This window comes from Capsicum annuum, chromosome 6 (genome assembly GCF_002878395.1).
Source record: "Capsicum annuum cultivar UCD-10X-F1 chromosome 6, UCD10Xv1.1, whole genome shotgun sequence".
Taxonomy (NCBI): domain Eukaryota; kingdom Viridiplantae; phylum Streptophyta; class Magnoliopsida; order Solanales; family Solanaceae; genus Capsicum; species Capsicum annuum.
In genome coordinates this window covers 62,035,699-62,057,585 of record NC_061116.1, presented here as the reverse complement: position 1 = coordinate 62,057,585, position 21,887 = coordinate 62,035,699, and the positions used below count along the sequence as shown (strand labels likewise).

At 31.7% G+C, this 21,887-nt stretch overlaps 1 pseudogene; it reads left to right on the top strand.

Annotated features, from left to right (window-relative positions):
- Positions 1 to 4,734: 4,734 nt before the first annotated feature.
- Positions 4,735 to 15,423, top strand: LOC107874331 (annotated as a pseudogene).
- The last annotated feature ends 6,464 nt before the right edge of the window (positions 15,424 to 21,887 follow it).

Below are 21,887 nucleotides of genomic sequence, written 5' to 3'. Positions count from 1 at the left end.
ATATATTTTCAATATCCTAAGAATGAATAATTCATTTATCATTATCATTATCACATGCACACCAAAATTATATAAGATACTATCATAACGTAAAGATATAAGAATTATATTCGTACCTGGTTTATTCAATAATCTTCTTTCTTCATGAAGAATATCATCTGCCAATAATCGCCATGTTCCTTTCCAAATATTTTTTGGTCATTAAATCAAATTTGATAATAACAACATAGAAAATAACTACCTAAGATACGATGGCATACCCAAATTACTTGCCTCCTTTATGTCATCCACATATTCTTTATCATCATCCAATAAGCCAAGTGCATAACATGCATCTCTAATAGTGGTGTGATCATGATTTTTGATAAAATTAAAATCCTTATAATATGTTGGACCTTTAATAACATTCAACAATAATCTGAGGTAGTATAGCTCACCAGATCCAGGAGGAACAAAGAAAATCCTTCCAATCTTAAATGCAAAAGTTTTTCTTTTCTCCAATCTTTTCAAATCTGATTTCCATACAAACTAAAGAGTAAATTCTGCATAAGTTAGTTGTCTTGCTTCAGAAATCTTTTATTTGCCTCAAACCAACTTAAAAACATTGATTCCCTTACACTGGTTCTATTGACAACATCATCAATTAGATTATTATCAGAGAAGATGACATTTTGGTCATTTGAAAGATGAAATGACAGCCTCTCCACTGAAGGTTATCTATAATGAATAGAAAATCCAAATATCCTCCACGCAGCTTCACAAGGTGATATGTATCGACAATCATAATACATATTGATTTCATCAACATCCTGTGAACCCTCATCATGTATACTTTGGGAAAAAGCAATAGTGGCACGATCATGGCCTTTATTAACATACTTAAATAAGTACTTGATGGATTTCGACTGATTGCACCATTTCACATTTATGTGTGCACCATACTTCATTAACAGAAAATGACTATGCAGTATGACAAACCTGTTATCTAAGTCAATACGATCCTTCTGGATAGTTCTTCCATTATCTCTTCTTCTATAAATGGGATAACCATCTTCATCAATTGTGGTAGAATCCACAAATTTCTTAGGAAAGTGTTTGGTACATCTCCCATTTCGCATACAAAGAGAAGATCTTTTAGTAGCACCATACGGGCCATGAATCATAAAACTTTTCACGACCTTGTAATATTGAGAATCAGCTACTTTATCTGGTATTTCAGCTGTAATTATTTTATCAATATCTACAGTAGTTGGATATTTGTTATGCTCATGCAGAAACAAAAATATATGAGCATGAGGCAACCCTCGTTTTTGGAACTCAATTGTATAAATCACTACATAGAAAGTATAAATAAAGTTATGGAATAATAAAATTTCAATCTATAATAAAAAATTATCCCAAAAAACAAAAACAACGATAAAATTATTATTTGAAAAGTTATATGTATACCTGAATTTACTTCTCCAAAAATTTTATTGCCTCGTAAATCCTTTATTAAGCTATCCAGTTTGATTTTGAAAACCCTGCTTAAGATATTTGAACGATCCTCGAGATTTAAGCCCTTACTCGCTACAAATCTTTGAATCTCAGTCCACTTTGGATTGCAAGTGAACGTGATAAAAAGATCAGGATACCCAGCCCATTTGTATATAGACATAGCATCTTGATACTTTTGAATCATGTATCGTGTACCTCCCATGAAGGTTGATGGTAAAACAACTTTTTTTCCCTGAGATGAAGGATTATTTTCTCCTTGAAAATTAGCTTCTTGTAACATATTATACATTGCAACTCTCAACTATTTTTGATGAGTCCTAATATACTTTAATCGACTTGATTCAATCATTGTATATGCATCAACTAAGAATTATTGAAATAATCTTCTTGCAAACACATTTATTGGTACTTCATCCTTCCTATCTTGAATTTTGTAAGCAAAAAACTCTCGCACGCTAACACGTTGTCTTCCTCCAACTGATTTATGATCTCCACCTACATACCCATTTAAATAAATGTCCTCTCTGTACCCATCTTCACCATATGAAAAAAGCAAAGGATACTGTAGACCTAAATAGGCAGCATTCAACTCATTTATCCTCTACAGCTGACCAGACTATGTTTTAATTATGATATCTCTATCACATCTTGATAGTTCAAAATCTTCAACCACCAAAGCAGCTACCTCTGAAACCGTTGGTAAATTATACCTTCTTCCATTAGTGTTTATTTTTCCTATCAATTTGAGTCTAACATTGGAGCTTCTATCTTCTTAAAATAGATCTGTTGCCATTATAAATGTCTTGGCTAAAACATTGTGCTCATCAAGCATTTGCTTCAAATCAGAAATAATCTCAGTGTGAAGTTTGCTTACGTTTTGACCACGTCTGCAGAAGCAAAGATTATATGAATTTTGGTACATGATTTCGTTTAGTACTTTGTTATGTATATAATATTTGGTACAATACTTACCTCACAGCATGAATTCTATTTTTGACTTTATTTCCTGTATCATAAATATATAATTGCGTAAATTTTGGATTAGACCCCTCAGGAGGCAATAAACTTCCAATTTGATGATAATTCTGGCCAGATAATTTGAATGTTCGTGGACCATGTGATTGATTGACGGAGACATCAACCTTTCCACTCATCGATGTAAATGAGAACATCGAATTGTAAGTTCTAATATTTTCTCGAAAAGGAACAGTTTTAGGACCTACAAAATATAAGAGTTGAAAAATGATAAGCATACACATGAAGTGCTGAGTGCATCACAATAATAACATTAAATTAGTTTCTACTTCTAACCTGATCCAAACAATAATTGTTTTAAAGTTGGAGGAGGCTCCTTTGAATCAGGGAGCTTGATCTTTCCATGATTACAACATAAATTAAACACTAGTCTTTTAGACTTATAGTATTTTTTTGTTCTATCTTCATACCAAAAATATGCCCCATAATGTTCACATTCATAAGTAGCATCTCCTATGTCCCAATACTCTAAAATGAATAAAATTAAAGTTAAAACACCATATCCAACACAAAAATTTAAAATATAAAAGTAGTATATAACATACGATACGTACCATCGTACAAATGTCTCCACATTCGATGTAATCCTCTAAAAATTTAAAATTAAAATCAAAGATGAGAAAAATATGCTAAAGCTCTAGTCTTTCTATATAAAATCATATTGATAATTATTTGATTTACAATTTACATACCTTCATAATGATCGTCCTCTTCATGTTCATCATCTAAGATTGATTCCATATCACTACCTGTTACGTATGAAAGTAAGATATGATGAAATTGTACAAGTGTGTTCATGTTAGCGATGTCACTCTGAAGTTACTTTTATTATAGAAATCTAAGTGGTTCAGACTCCTCAAAAATATTGATGGGTGCATTTTGAATCATCTAAAGATAGTATATTTTTTAAGAATCCAACTTAAGTACGACAATTTCGAGAGTCCAAACAACTTAGATAGAAATCACATATTTACTTGTTGATGTCTATAAAATGAAAAATCAAAATATCCCTATGACATACCTTGTATAGCAGCATCGTCATTTCCAACCTCAGATTCTAAAAGAATTATATAATTATTGCTTGTCAGTAACTTCCAATATTACATATTATTCAATATGATAGTATAAGAATCTCAATTACCAACCTGACAAATATAAAGGAACATTTAAATCAGGTAGAATCTGATATGGTCAGAATCTGGAGAATGACTTTGAAGACCTATTATCAGTTGATTAAATATAGATAAGGGTCATATTAACAATCAAATAAGGTAAATCCTTCAAATGTTGTAAAGAGATTCAAACTTTACCTCTATTACATGAATATTCATTTAAATCAGGCAGATTATCTTTACTTCGAATACCTATAATAATATAGTAAAATATAGAAGGAGTAATTAATAACTATGACATTCGTGTTAGAACACAATTTTTCTAAATTCATGATGAAATTATGATAAATACTACAAATTTGGAATTATCAGTACTTTTTAATACCACATATTAATTAATAGACAAAAAGTCAAAGGCTAACCTTGCATGATCGGAGGAACATTTAACTCAGGCAGACAATTATTTTTCATCCTATTTCCAAAACTTTGAACACCTTGTGAAGTAGCCTTATTAAAACTTGAACTACCATCTTTCATGCTAAAACGACCTAAGTCTAGAATCTTTAGACCACCCAATATGCCTTTACCCTTTTTTTGTTTTAAATTTGCAGACAAAATAATTTTCAAACTATATCATCAATAAATGTTTGAAATAATCAAATTATTTAAATGCTCAATGCAAAATTTATTCAATAATCTGATACGAACTAAGAAATAGAGAAATTAGAAACTAACCATTGCTCAAATCTCGCAGTGGAAATAACTTTTAATTATGTGCAAAAATTTGCGATGATGCGATGTTTCCACAACTCATTGATAGGATACTCATCAAAGGTGTGTAATTTTTACATGATGAAATAGTATGTCGAACATGTGACGTTGTTTGTATACTTTCTGGGGTATTGGTGATTCCATAAGCATTATTCCTTTCTAATTATATTGAATATGAACTATTATGGAATGTTCCTCGACATACAAGTGTATCAGTTGATATGTTTGAGCTCATCACATTCTTTTATTTTCTTATTTCATTAACAGCAACACTCAGAGGACATTTTTCCTGATGTCTCAATGGTTGTACTGTTCACGAATGAAAATCTGTAAACGTAAGTTCTATATTCAGAGCCATATTGAAAAAGATTACCTATTTGGAATTGACCATTCGTTATATTACGATACCTATTTGGAATTGACCATTCGTTATATTACGAAAGGTAAAATTATTTTCCTTTCATCCGATTCTACTCTCTCTGACATTCGTTAGGTCAACATTCTCTGTCTAATAAATATCGTTGCAAACAAAATAAGTTATAGATAGTCACAAGGTGGAAAGAAAGCAATTTCATAAGCAATTTAGCTTTTCTCTCATCATAATAAGTTAAAATGGTATCTAGAACGTGTGTTGTTATTTTTATGCTTTATGAGTTATTGGGAATTTCATATATTTTATTCCTTTCTAATTCTGTTGAATATGAAATATTTTGGAATATTCCTTGGCATACAGTGTGTCAGTTGATATGTTTAAGATCATCACATTTTTTTTGTTTTCTCATTTCATTAACAGCAACACTCAGAGGACAATTCTCCTTGCCTCTCGATGGTTGTACTATTCACGAATGGAAATCTTTAAACGTAAGTTCTTTATTCAGAGCCATATTGAAAAAGATTACCTGTTTGGAATTGACTATTAGTTATATCACGCAAAGTAAAATTATTTTCCTCTTGTTCGATTCTGCTCCCTCTGACATTCACTGGTTCAACGTTCTCTGTATAATAAATATCATTACAAACAAAATAAGTTACAGATAGGGGAAACGGCTCACAATCAAAAATCTGTTAATGTAAGTTATATATTCAGAACCATAGGGGAAAAGATTAGTGTTTGGAATTAACCATAGGTTATATCACGCAAAGTAGAATTATTATTTCGAAAACAAAATTGCACTATAATTAACACAACACAACCTTCGGTAAAACTTAAATTTTCTCTAAAATAAAATGCTATCTCAATAATTTGGGAGTTTTCATATTGATATGTCCAGCTATATAAATTGGGGAATTTTGGCATATAGATAATTGCTTAGTGGTACATAGAGATGCATCTACCTAATACTAAAAATAATAAGAAAAATACATCAAAAATATAGTTTAGTATTCAAAGTTTTATACCATTGCTTCTCGAAGAATATTTAGCCCATTTCTGTCTCCACACGCATACTCTGTTTATTCTCACTAATTTCTTGCCCTAATTTTCCATTTGTATGCACTACTGAAGCTGAATTTCATATGAGCCTTGAACCTTGTGGTCGTCTATTTAACGATAGATATAGGAAGAGGTAGAAAAATGTAAAAAGAAAGAGAAAGAGAGAGAGAGTGTAATACCCCGAGAAATTTTTTGTTGAAATTTTGTGCATAAATGTGTTGGGTTCTATCTTCTAGAATAAATTATAAATTTTTCATGCGGAATTTCTTAGATTATGACCCACCATTACTTAGAGTATCAAATAAGATTTCCAACGATATGTGGATCATCCAAAATGGACACCCGAGCGACGAGTTATGAACATTCCGATAGAACCGTGAATAGTAGTGAACAGTAAAACGAGCAGGAAAAAGTACTGAGACCTGGCGTATTTTTGCTCCAACTTTAAACAATCATAACTACTTGTACATAATGATCTGGGTGATCTACTATATATCAACGGAAAGCTCTGTGAGTCCTATTTCCAATGAAATTAGTTTCATCCAATTTGTCCATCAGAGCAAAAAGTTATGGTCGATCTACTTCAGCCTATCAAAAGCTAATTTTTGGGTCAACTTCAAACGATCATAACTCCTCGTACACAATGATCTGGGTGAGATACTATATATCAACGAAAAGATATGAGAGTGCTCTTTCTAATGAAATTAGTTTCATCTAATTTGGATATCGGAGTAAAACGTTGTGGTTGATCTACTTCAAACTATCAAAATAGTCCATCAAAGGACAAATTCGAGAATTATTTGATTTTTAGGAGAGTTTTGGTCATTCCCCCTCACCCAAAATCCGTCCAAACCTTATATTAAAGCTTATTAGAAGCATTATATGCTATATTTCATCAGATTCCCTCAAAAAGAAAACTCTAAGCTCCTACATCCAACTTCAAGAACCTCCAAAGTTCACCATTAATTCTGCAAATTTATTCAAGATTCCAAGTTCCTAGTTCAAGAACTCCAAGAACCATCATTCAAAGGCACGATTAACATCTCAGAAATGAGTATCGATCTAAAGTTCATCATTCAAGATATGTGGGGTTTTTCAACAAGAACACTCTTTCGTTCTTGTGCCCAAAAGTAATTTTCTTTACAAAGGCATGATTTTTATTTGATTTTTTATTAATTGGAAGCATGAACCCATATCTTATGATGATTATTATGAAATCTTGATGTTTATGATTTTGAAAGATGAATTTACATGTGTGGAGATATAAAGCATGAATCTTGAATGATATTTATCATGATTTTGATATTTGGGTCATGAATCCCCATTGAAAATTGTGTTTTTTTTTAGAAAGTGTGTGTTATAAGCACGTTGATGTTGAATATTTGAGATATTTTGAATGATTTGACCTTTTGGTCTTAATGGAGTTATTTTGAACTCGAGTGTGAATGAAATCCACAACGTGGTTGATTTTGATAGATGGCAAGTATGATGGCTCCCGATGTATATTTATATATTACTGAAATTATTTTGTTGTGGATTGTCTTTAAAATGATCTGAGCTAAGTCCGGAAGAAATCTTTAGCACCGAGTGGAAGTTATAAAGCGAACTTACTTCCCTAGAACTACGTGCCCCCATAGGAGTGAGCCTGAGGCTGATTTATATAGTGATCACTAGTTTGTGTGGATTTGATATCGATAGTCCTACTCCGATGGTAAGGATAGGACGGCTATCCCCAACGTGGGTTGTACGTTGGACTCCATGTAGCTCACATGGTTTATGTCGGTTATAGGATCTCCCAGTGTGTGTGTGTTTCCTTGTGTCTATGGTGAATGGTGAAGTGATTTGAAAGTGGAATTGTGAAAGTTATTCTTTCGAAAGATTTAAATGATATTTACATTATGAGAATTGATATTCTTGACGAACTGAAAGTGATTGACAAATTATATGATGACTCACGTGTGTTATTGTACTTATTTCATCCTCTCATGATTATGATGATTTTCTTCGGGCTATGTGAGTCTTTCATACATCCTGCATATTTCTTATAAATATTTATGATGATGATGTTTATATAACTGCATACACCCCCATATACTCGATTCCTTTCCATGGTACTAACCCACATCTTCAGATGTGGGCTGCATTTTCTTGAAATGTAGGTTCAGGTGCTCAGTTCCAGTTTCGATAGTGATTCTTCAGACAAGCTGTTCTACATCCTCTGTTGTGGTGAGTCCTCATGTTCCGAGGACGTGATGCCTTATGTTGGTTTCACGAAATTGTTTTCATTTGATAACTGAGTATGAGTCAGTTGGGGCATGTCTCAATGGCTCGCTGGTTTTATTAATTTTCTTAGAGGCTTATCAGACTAGTATAGATGTTGGGAGTTGACTAATAAGTCGTATTTTGTTATATTTCTGAAATTCTTTTATTCTTGGATGATGATTACTTTGTTGATATTTAAGGGTTATTTATGGAAACCCCATTGATTTGTGTTGAACTAAATGAAAATGGCTCAAAGGGTTAGCTTGGGGCTACTCGTAGCCTCAAGCACCGTGTGACGATCCGGGACCCATTTTTCGGGGCGTTACAGAGAGAGAGAAAGAAAGAGAAAGCGCGCGTGAAAGAGAAAGAGAAAGAGAAAGACAATTTGGTGGAATGCCTGAACGTTCCTATTTCATAATATGAGATATTTTTTGGCTTTTATCTATATTTATTATTATTATAAAATTAATATTATAGTTGTGGTCTTATTGTTTTTTGTTCTTGCTATTAATAAAATAACATAAACATACACCCTAATTTATCATATTTACACAAGTTCTCATCCTTATAAAGAAATTATAAAAATTTTAACAAATTATATATCTTCATTGGATGTATCAAAAGTTAATTATGTATCTCGACAGACCTAAAATCAGAAAAAAATTATTGAGATCTAATTATATATCCTTACAAAAAAAAATCTATTTTCGTTTGGATGTATCGCGGGCTAATTATGTATCTCAACAGACCTAAATTTGAGATTTTCAATAATTATATAAAATGATAAAATTTCCTGTAATTAAGCTTTAAACTATTGGAATTTGTGTTTTCCTATTTTTGTATTTGTTTAATATATTGATAGTTTGGTAGTCTTATTTAACCAAGATTAGTGTTACTTCGAAACTCATTCCAATATTCTTTTCAAACCATGAATATTTATTTGCCAAGTTGTCTAAAAGGTACATATGTACTTAATATAAGTCACAATCTGAAACTTTACAACAGTAAATATATTGGAATCTTGGTATTGTAAATTTAAATTTTGAGTTTCATATAGACTATCTCAAGAAACATAGTGCAATTTTTTCCATTTATTGTTAGTGTCCTTGCTATACTTTCCGTAAATACATTTGTATAGGATTCACAGGATCCAAATCCTTTAATTCGTGATTTGGCTGTACGAACTATGGGTTGCATTCGTGCTGATAAGATCATCGAGTATTTATGTGATCCCCTTCAACGTTGCCTTAAGGATGATGATCCATATGTTCGTAAGACAGTGGCTATCTGTGTTGCTAAGCTCTATGATATAAATGTCGAGCTTGTGGAAGATAAGGGTTTTCTCAATGCTCTCAATGACTTAATATCTGACAATAATCCTATGGTTGCTACAAATGTTGTTGCTGATCTTGCAGAAATCCAAGAAAGTAGTAGCAGACCCATCTTTGAGATCACCAGCCATACACTTTCAAAGTTTTTAACTGCTCTAAATAAATGCACTGAATGGGGTCAAGTATTTATACTGGATTCCCTTTCCAAGTACAAAGTTGATGATGCTCGCTAAGCTGAAAACATTGTGGAGTGACCCATCTTTGAAATTGCGTTGTTGTGCTTTCAACTGTCAAGATGATACTCTATCAAATGAAACTCATCACCAGCATTGATGTAGTTCAAAACTGATATAACACATTTACCAAAAATTAAGAGGTGGTGCCACCATTTCCACTTGCAAAATGGTATCAAAGTAAATAACCGAATATGCAAAATTACAAAGGGCTTTGTGTGCGTTTCAGCTCAATAATGATCTTTATGATCTAAAGACATCAGTTTTGAGTGCACATAGCAGGGGAAACTATTCCGAAGTTGTATCATGCAAACCTAATCACCGGTGTTTGCAGATCCCCTTCATGGCTCTATAAATGACATAGAGATCAAAGGTCCCCTAAAATAACACAGTTTGTTTTTGTTGGGTGCTAGACGACTAAGTTTCTCGGACTCTTCCAAAATATCATAGGGTGCGTGTTGGATCCTTCAAAAGTAGTGCATTTTTGAAGGATCAAACACGGGTACGACAACATATTTAAAGAGTCCGAGCAACTTAGCTAGACGATGATGCATGCCTTACTCGGATATAGTTGCAAAAAAAAGTAAATACTTTGTGTAGTGAGTAGGTGGAGGATAGAATTTATATGTTAATGCATTGTTCTTTAGCTAGACAACTTTGGAACTTCTTTTCTTAATACTTTTGGGATAAAATGGGCGATGCCAATTTGTTAAGGAGCTCTCTAGTAGCTCAACGAACTTCAAATTATAAAGAACTGAGGAACATGAGAAGAATAATTCCAGGTTATGTCTATGTAAAGAAGGGAACCAGAGATGTTACTTTTTATTTAAACATGTTAAAATATAAGTGTTCATGTTTGGTAGCTTTCTAGTGTAACCTAAGAAATGTATATAAGGATAGCATAACTTCTTGTATAATGGGATACCCCCTTTTATAACGTCCAACATTATCTAGTATTTGGCTGCTTTCCTTGCTCATATAACTAAAAAGGTGATGCAAAAGCATCAATTATCAACTCAAGACTTGATGCTCACATAACAAATGATCCAGGTGGTCTTAAATAATGCCACTGTGGAGACTGACAATCCAAACTTGCGAGATCGTGCATACATTTATTGACGTCTTCTCTCAACTAATCCTGAGGCATCTAAAGATGTTGTGCTAGCTAAAAAGCCCATGATTAGTGATGATTCAAACCAATTCGATCTTACTCTTCTTGACAAACTTCTTTCCAATATTGCTATTTTATCCGTTGTCGATTATAAGCCTCCAGAAGAATTTATCACTCATGTAAAGACCACTCAAAAAATTGAGGATGAAGCATATGCTGATGCAAGTGAACAGAGTAATTCTGATTCTCCTGCTCTTATAGAAAATAGTGGTGTGTCACCACTAGCTAGTACAGCTAATGCTCAGCATCCTACGACAAGGCAACCAGCTGTACCTGCTACTCTTGTACTTTTTTTTACTTCATCTTGGCATAGATAATAGCAATAGTGCTATTGTGTCAGCTGATCAGCCTACAACCCCTGTTGGCCCTCCTTCACTCGTCGTATTACCAACCTCTAGTGGGCAAGGTTTACAAATTAGTGCCCACCTGGTGTGGAGAGACGAACAGGTATTTACAGTATTATATTTGAGAAAAATTCACAGGTTCCTCGTGACGGCTTCATGAATTAGTTTAATAAGAATACATTTGGATAGGATAACAACAATAGTGCTATTGTGTCAGCTGATCAGACTGCAACCCCTGCCAACCTTCATTTACCCATTGCATTACCAACCTCTAGTGGGCAAGGTTTACAAATCAGTGCCCAACTAGTGTGGAGAGACGGACAGGTATTTTATAGCATGATGTTAGAGAAGTTCCTCTTGATTAGTTCATGATTTAGTTTAATAAGAATACATGATATCTTACTGTCGGTGGACAACTCCAAGTTCCTCAATTGCTACCTGGGACATCTGCAAGCACTCCAAGTTCAACTAATCACATCAGGTCTTTCAACTACTCGCAATATTTGTAAAGTAAAGCTAGTAACGTCTGAAGCTCGGTGAGGGGATCCCTTACTATATCATATCAATAATTTCATACTTTGATAATCACAACTACTGCAAAAGCAACTTAAGAGTTCAGATTCCAAACCAGAAAGCAAATTCTTTAGTAATGCTATGTTTAGGATATAACTTTTATTTGGCCGAAAAAAACCCATAACTACATCCATACCAATTCCTAATTCGAAAAGAAGTTTGATATATGTATCTACAACAGTTATTAAATATATCTGCAACAGACAAATATAAATCACGCGTGCAATATTAGAAACCATCAAAAAAAACTACTCAATAAAAATCCTTGATTCCATACCACGTGAAGTAATACTCTAGCTAAAAGGAAAAATCAACAATACTCTGTCACTATCATGATGCCATACCTCTAAAATAGGATTAGGTGTAAAGTCAGGAGGCAACACTTCCTGTTTTCCAGGTGGTGCAAGATACAACATCTGAACCAATTTATCTGCCGCCTCTTAGTGCTTTTCATTTGGCTGCATTGATGAAAGCAGATGGTTAAAAGAAGAAAAGTGAAACTCCCGAACATCCTCAGCGAAGGGAAGAACATTTAAGTAAAATAAATCAGGCTACAAGTAGCAGTCCAAGAGAATGCCAACAATCTAAGATAAGAATAATCAAGAGTTGAAAATTTAAACCATACTTACAGTATTATCCTTGTCAGAGACATTTGGAGTGAGGACCCCAAAAACAACATTACCCTATCCTTGCCTCCATACACATTTGACAATTGCTACTTTGTTCATTTTCTTCATTGCCCTTGCCAAAGCAGAAAGTGCAAGGATGGCTTTTTGTTGCCAGGTTCGCCTATGAAAATATTTACATCTTTTAGGTAGAAATGCCTGAGTAAACAAAGTATTATTGTATGAAGATTGGAAAGACAAACATCACAAGACATTCCCTCCTATCCAAATATCAACCAGAAAAAAACTGTGTAAACAGTACTCAAGAAACAAATTATTCCGCATTATATTTGTAGCATCTGTGAATCCTAGAAGCTTTACACTTTTCTCTGGTTTGAACTTTACAGCCTCCAACTCAGCAAAGGATATAGGAACAACTTGAAATCCATACTAAAAACCTTTAATTCTCTATTCTGGTGGCACAACTTTATTAGGGTCTTCTATTCTTTTATATTCATATAAAAAATTTCATACTTTGATAAACACAACTACTGCAAAAGAAACTTAAGAGATTAGATTCCAAACCAGAAAGCAAATTCTTTAGAGATGCTATGTTTAGGATATAACTTTTATTTGGCCGAAAAAACCCACAACCACAGCCATACCAATTCCTAATTCGAAAAAAAGTTTGATATGCCTATGTTAGTAAAAAGAACACAACTACTGCAAAAGCAACTTAAGAGTTTAGATTCCAAACCAGATAGCAACCAGAAATCTTTGTGCTTCTGGCCGATTTTCTAATCACCAGGTAACCTAAATGCATTCTTCCTAAATACTCCAAATTCTACTAATATGAAAGCAGTAGTAAACTTTCTATTGTAAATAATATTTCCAACGAACAGGAAATTTTAAGATAAGGAAGTTGAGAAAAGTAACAACCATGCAGCTGGAATGAAGGAGAGGCCAAAATGGGAGACAACTCTAAGATGTAATAGTCAATTTATACAAAGAGTTATACAAATGTGACGGTATTATTCAACTACTCACATCAGGTCTTTCAACTACTCGAAATGTTTGTAAAGTAAAGCTAGTAACGTCTGAAGCTCAGCGAGGGGATCCCTTACTATATCATATCAAAAGAATGTGATAAGATTAAACATATCAACTGATACACCTGTATGTCGAGGAATATTCCAAAATATTTCATATTCAACAGAATTAGAAAAGAATAAAATATATGAAATTTCCAATAACTCATAAACTTACAGTCATGCTTGGATCGAGACTTTGATTTCTAGGTAAATGACAATAATAAGGCAACTATCATGGGATTTCTACAACATTGTAGAAATAGGATTCCAAAGTACTCAGATCCATTTTCTAAATCTTTGCACCCACTATACTGATAGAAATTTAATGTTGTTTGTGAGAGCAATATTATTTTGTTAACATCTACATCAACTACTCCCTAATCCCAAATTAGTTGGAATGAGTCTGCCATATCCAATCTATTATATTTAGGTTCCATTCGTTCCAATAATCTGTGTTAAGATTGGTGCTATTAAAACTTCAATGAACCTATGTCGTGGACATACCACCACGAGAAAAAGCAAACACAATGCATAAGAATAGTGGATTCCTTACATATTTGGTGCAAGACATCCTCATCAATAAAGCAAAAGCTTATTCCATATTTGAAAATAGGAGAAAATATCATTTCTCAGGTTGTCACAACCTAAAAACCTAATTGAGAATCGATTACCTCTAACATCCTGAAAACGTAAGTTTAAATTGAATTCTCTCAGGGTCATCTTGAACAGCTCTGGGTCCGTATATATTAAATAGAACTGCAAAAAGAAAACATTTGTCAATCACCAAACTATGGTAGGAAATACATTTATGAATGTGCGACAAAACATTAAAGAAAATTTAAAAAAATAATAAAAAATTTGAAGAGTTATATCACACAGTGAGACAGAAAATAAAAAGGAGAAGGCTCGGAACAAAAAGTTTAGACCATGATTCATATTAAGAATTGGACATCCCTGTTGATTTCATAAATATCATGTACTCACCAAAATGACCATGATCGGTGATCAGGCAACGTCCCTCACTGTCAACTTTAAGAAGCTCATCTCTGGAAAAGCACTCGAGGTCGTCTGCTATCAAACGACACTCCTCCTTTCTAGGTTGATAACCTTTAAATGTTGCGAGGAGACAAGTGAAGCCTTCTTCTGCCGATATTGGCAGAGCTACCTCATTGCTCAAAAAAGCAGAGTTTACACGATAAAAGGCTGCAACACCTGGAAAAATAGACATAGAGTCAAATCATTTGTGCGGAGAGATGAACAGGTATTTACAGTATGATGTTTCAAAACAATTCACAGGTTCCTCTTGACTGCTTCATGATTCAGTTTAATAAGAATACATTTGGTCTTGCTGCCGGTGGACAACTCCAAGTTCCTCAATTGCTATCTTTGAATCCGCAAGCACTCAAAGTTCAACAACTCGCATCAGGTCTTTTAATTACTCACAATGTTTGTAAAGTAAAGATAGTAACGTCTGAAGCTCAGCGACGGGATCCCTTTCTCTCAACCACGTTAAAGCATTAACACCAAAGACATTAACACATACCCCAAATATTGGTTCCCACACACACAAAAAAAAAAGCAAATTGAATGATGAATTTCACCTCAACATATTAACCACTGACATATGGAAAATGCCAAACTTGTCAAAACTTATAGAACAGTTTCATCCAGTAATTTTCCAGGATGATTGCTGAAAATAAAAACCATCCAAAGGACATGATCACACCCAACAAACTATTAAGAAGTATAATACCACTCATATGAGACAGAAATAGAGGAATAGGAAGAGGAAGAACTATATGAAAACAAATGCAAGTGCCTTTCAAGTAAATCTAAAGATATTCTGTGTGCAAAAGTACTTTATAGTCATAAGCATCAAGAAACAAAAAGAAGAGGCAAAAGGAAGAGCCTATTGAAAATGCCTATCAAGTAAATCTACATCCTCCATTTGACAAAGCTCTTTGTGATCATAAGAACAAAAAACAAAGGTTTACTGGATATATATTCTAAGCTACTGTTGAAGAATTATATTCTGTCCATAACAATAACAGTGACTACAAAATATTTCCTTCAACCGGCAACCAAAAATCTTTGAGCTTCTGGCCGGTTTTCTAATCACTAGGGAACCTAAATACATTCTTCCTGAATGCTCCAAATCCTAATAATATGAAAGCAGTAGTATACTTTCTATTGTAAATAATATTTCCAGCGAACAGGAAATTTTAAGATAAAGAAGTTGAGAAAAGTAACAACTATGCAGCTGGAATAAATGAGAGGCCAAAATGGGAGACAACTCTAAGATGCAATAGTCAATTTATACAAAGAGTTATGGAAATATGACGATATTATCCAACATACTCACATAAGAATTTAAATAGAATAAGAGGAAGCTTTCGCGATATTATTACTGAATAATACATTCTTCCACATCTGGCCACTAATAGTACAATACACACAGCGCGAAAGCAACATCCTTATTATCTAGTAAGCCTTAACAAATTCTACTGGACGAAAGTAACTGCTTTTTGCTAAAGTAATCCACTAAATTGAATAACAAAAGAGCTGATATTGGTTCAAATACTCAAGCAATAGAATCAACACAGCTCTTTATAAACCAAAACATCACATCTATAACAAAAGTGGATTATTACGTTTCCAAGAAATAAAACAAAAAATCTAGTCCATATTAATTAAGCATTGGAATCAAATTAAATAGGTATCAACAAAAACATATTGTTTGCAACAAAACTAATTCCTTGGAAAAACATTAAAAAATAATTCTTTCTCTAATCATCATCTTCAAGCTTGTTGGATGCTCTAACTTATGCAAGTTTCTCCTTCTTAACCACTTTGTTAAGCTTAGTGCTTGAGAGTTGTGTATTGGGGTCATCTTCAACTTCTATGCTAAGCGATTCAACCTCCAATAAACTTCTCTTGGCCTGAGTGTTTGTTGGAGTATTCAAGTCATTATCAGGATTAGAATCCTATAATGTAAGGGCAACTTTAATTTCAAAATTATCGATAATAAACAACTCTATGATAATTATTGTGTTTATATATAGATATATAGAATGACAGAAAAGGCAATATTGAAATCACCGCAATTTCATGAGTTTCAGCAGCGACCTTTTCACAGATGAAATTTGGATCCTATGAATATGAAATTATTTTATTAACAATCAGTCACAAACCTTTAAGGTATTGATATATAGTTGTGAACATTAGAAACCAGTGTGCTTTGAGTTATGTATAAACAAAAACATACTGGAAAATCGTCGTCACTGGAAGAAGGTCAAAACTACTTGGTAAGTTCCTCATCATCACAAATCTTAAGAACGGTATAAACCTCAACATGTTGTTCTACATTATGTCTCTTGACAACTACCTTAAACAGGGCATTTTTATCAAGAATAGTATTGAGCTCCACTGGATAAGCACCATCCTCATCGAAATCAGTAGTCTGTAAGCCAAAATACACAGTATTTTATGTAGTAAAAGGGTTCTTTCCAAAACAATATAGATAACAACAAACTATGCATTTAAAAAAGTCTAAAACAAATTCTATATGAAATACGTCATTATCATACCTCCTCTACCTATCCTTTCAATTGAGTAGCAGATTCCCTATGAGCTTTGCTGCATCGCAATCCCAAACCAACAAAGAAACAAAACCAGTACCGTCTATTACTCTCACTTGGAGTTTATATCTGGAACAAAAGTTTACAATATAAATTTTGAATCACATTTCAAAATCTCATTTAAAATATTCACAATTGGGCTCAAACCTATGAGCAGTAAAATGATCCAGGCAATCACATTTCTTGCAATGAAACTTATTTCTAATTTTTGCGACCTTTTTAGGGCATTTTTTGCAACCCATATATGACCAACCATTTTCCATTTATATATGAACAATGGTTGCATATAGGGGTATACATAGGTCGGGTTGGTTTGGTTTTTATTTAAAAAAAGTAAACCAATCATATCGGTTTATTAAAATTATAAACCAAATCAAACCAACATAAAATTAGTTTTTTTGGTTTAGGTTTTAGTCGGATTTTTTGAGTTTTTCATTTTTTTGGGTTTTTTTATAATCTTTAGTTTTTACAATTATATTGTGATTGAAGACTAGATCAAATATATTTTCACTCATTTGCTAATGAAAAACCATAATTATGAAAAAAAGAGGAGCGAAAAACTCTCTTGAAACTAAAAAGTGAGATGAAGAGTGAAAAGTTTAGGTTTTAAGTTTATATTGGGTTTTCAATCATTTAATTAGCAATTAATGAACAAATATTACAACTAAAAGGCTCAAATCTAAATATATATATATAGGGCAAAATTTAGAAATAGCATACTTATCCCCTTAATTATGAGTTTCATAGCAACAGTTTCATAATTACATAATATAGCAAGTTGTACTTTTATTTTTGCTAACTGTTGCTACAAAAATACAAATACATATGATTTTTACTGCCCTTATTATCGATATACATTTTGTATTTTTGCAAACTGTTGGTACAAAAATACAAATACATACAAATACATATGCTACAAAATGTAATTTGATAAAAGTGTTGTTATTTTTTGTAATTTAATACTTAAGTATGTTACTTTATGTATTTTTCAAATATATATCTACATCTACTTTCAAATTATTGAAAATTACTAAAACTAGTTGAAAAAGTATTTAAAAAGTAGATTATAATTAATATTTTATGTATAAAAAAGTTTGAATATTATATATATATATATATATATATATATATATATTATATCGATTTGATTCGGGTTTGGTTTGACTTTTTTTGGTTAGCAGCAAACCAAACCAAGAATGGTCGATTTTTTTTTCTAACACCAAACCAATCAAACCAAACCATAAGTCAATTTTTTTTCCTCGATTTGGTTTGGTTCGTCGGTTCGGTTTGACTTGACATTTGGTCTGTACACCCCTAGTTGCATATATCCAAAAGTCCCCCTCCTATCACATATAGAAAAGAAGATCCTATAAAGAATTAATTTTCTGGATCAATTGGTTATTTGTTAATTCCAAATGCATGCCAAATTATACTCACATGAAGACACTCAACTAATTGCACTATAGTTTTACCCTCCACATCTCCAGACAGTAGCTCATCCGAAACAGAATAAGAATGCTGAGTTGAAATTTGGCTAACTCTCAAAGTGTTATCTCCATGCACACCGATCAAACTGTATTTATTTATCAATTTGCTATAGTTGTAGTTGTACAATTGAAATTGAAAAAACATATAATATAATATAGATCGATTGAAAACCTGGTCTTAAAATCAACAACTTGAGGAAGATCAGGATTAACCCACAACTTTGAAGCATGCCAAGTATTACGGACAGAGTACTTTTCTATATCCACAAACACACTCCATATTAAGCATACATAGGTTGTTAACTATATAAGTACTTGGTTAACTATACACAAGACAATTCGTACCTTAGAATTTATGCGCTTGAATGAATTGTATAACAACTACGACTGGAGCAGTGTTGGATCCATCCAAATATGGAGTGATTTGTTCAACAAAATCACCCCAAAAAGTAGCCTCAATGTTGTTCAACCTACATGAAAGTATACATCATCATAACAAAGGAAAAAATATAATTTCTATAGAAATTAGTAATTTTATTCATAAAACATGAGATAACTCGTGGTCTTGTAACTCGACATTCATAAAAACGCTGATCTTATCATTTTATTTGTGCAATTGAATTGCCCCGTGGCCAACAATCTCACCAAAGACATCTAATATTGATTCAAAAATAATAATAAGTTAGTTATTGGTTAAAAAATAATGAAAATAATGATGTATATTACAATATAAATCTGTTATGATAATTACCAAATAATTCGTTCTCGTCAACATTCACGTAGTCAATCAAATGCTTATAAGGTCATATATTGAAGAAATTCATACCAAAAAGTGGATCATTTATTTCTTCAACCATTGTTCTATTTGTGAACGTCAACCTCATCCTGTGCTTAGTGGTCTTAAACTTGAAAATATTTGGACCAACCACAAATTTTTTCATTATATATAGCCCTAGCTCACTTATTTTTCCCTTGAACAAACGCATAACATATCTCCCAACAGTTGCATGGATACGATCTTCCTATACAAAAATTCAACACCTATATTATATCCATAATTGAAAAACGTCAAGATATACATGTATAACTAATTTTAAAATTTATATATCAATACCTTTTTGTCCTGCAACACCATCTCCATCGATTGTGGATTGTCTTCCTTTTCACGATCAGGAATAACCCACAATCGCACGACTCGCACTTTTAAACACCACTGCATTTTTGTCCCTGAAACCTCTTTGATTAAGTCAATCTTAGCATCCATAATATTAATGAAGCAAATGAGTTAACTGATTCTTTTTCTATAGATTCCTCTGTAGCTTCAATGCTCATATTACGTAGGAACCATCCTATTATATAGTAATTTTACAGGAAAAATTAGTTAGAATCAACTATGATCAGATTATATGATCAGAATATATTACTTTTCCATATAAAATTATTGTCTCATGATTAGTTGTATTACAATTTAGTAGAACTTACCATAGTCATATATGGTATTGATTGGCAGTGTAAAGGTTTGATTTATTATAGATACAATTCACTTACCATAGCCATCTAGTTTTCATCCATGGGAGTAAGGAAATTTACAATTCACTTACCATATCCGTCTAGCATTTGTATGATCTTCTTAAATCACTTGATTGATTGGAATATATATTTGAAAATTGAAATACATATTGTGGAATTCGGAGTATCGTTTGATTGCAATATATATTTAAAAAAATAGAATATAGATTTTGGAATTACTCCTATAGTTTGATTGAAATATATATTTGGAATACAAATTGTGGAATTACTCTTAATGATAGTGAAATTATGAGTAATTGATGGATGATCTTCTTAAATCACTTGATTGATTGGAATATATATTTTGAAATTGGAATACAGATTGTGGAATTACTCCTATAGCTTGATTGGAATATATATTTGGAATATAAATTGTGTAATTACTCTTAATGATAATGGAATTAGGAGTAATTGACGGATGATCTTCTTAAATCAGTTGATTGATTGGAATATATATTTGTAAATTGGAATACAGATTGTGGAATTACTCCTATAGCTTGATTGGAATATATATTTAGGAGTAATTGACGAAACTTTTATGTGAATATGTTAAAGTCTTACATATCTATGAAATAATCTATATACTAATTAAATAGAAGTCAAACTTAATTATTTTTTACCACAATGTGAAATATATAAATAATTATAATAGTGTTCATTAATAGGAGTCAATTCTAATTATTTTTTATCACAATATCAAATAATCTTTATTAATCTAATCAAATTAATGTTCTTTTTCTAAAACTAAACTAATAACGAATTAAACTTGAAAAGATATAAAACATACCAAAATTATTATTTTTTTTAAAATAAATAAATCAATTATTAGGGGAAAAACAATTTCTGCCTTTTTTTGAATTCTTTTCGACATTATAGATGTAATTAAATAATCAATTAAATATAATCAAATAATACAATTAAGAGGGATTTATGGAAAGAAGATTACGTGAAATTCTAGGAAAAATTACAAATAAAGATAAAGTAGCACAAATAGAAAATTATTTATTATTTATTTATTTATTTATTATTAAATTTCTTTATTTTAATTAAAACATTTTCTACCTCATTGGAATCCTTTCCAAAATTATAGTTGTAATTAAATAATCAATTAAATAAAATCAAAGCATATAATTAGGAGAGATTTATGTAAAATAAATTTCGTGATATGCTAGGAAAAGTTACAAAGAAAGATGAAGTAGCACAGAAATAGAAAATTATTTAAAATTTTATGGATTTTTTATTATAGATTTATTTATTTTATTTAAATAATATCTATAATTTGACCTAATTGAAAGAGAGTTACCTTTTTTTTAACTAACCAAATCAACGTTTTCCTAAAATTAAACTAATAACAAATTAAATATTCAAAAGATATAAAATATAATAAAATTATTATAAATATATATATATATATATATATATATATATATATATATATATATATATAAATAAATCTGTAACTAATGATCAAAATAATTTTCTACCTTATTTAATTTCTTCCCGAAATTATTGAGGAAGCTAAAACAATCTATTAAATAAAATTAAACTATACAATTACAAGAGGTTCATGGAAAGTAAATTACGTGAAATTCTAGGAAAAATTACATAGAAAGATGAAGTGGCACGGAATTAGAAATAATTTGAATTATTTTTTTACCACAATGTGATATATATATGGGAGCTGCTAAATGATCATAATTTTTTTACCGTAAAATGGTCATAAATGTACAAAGACC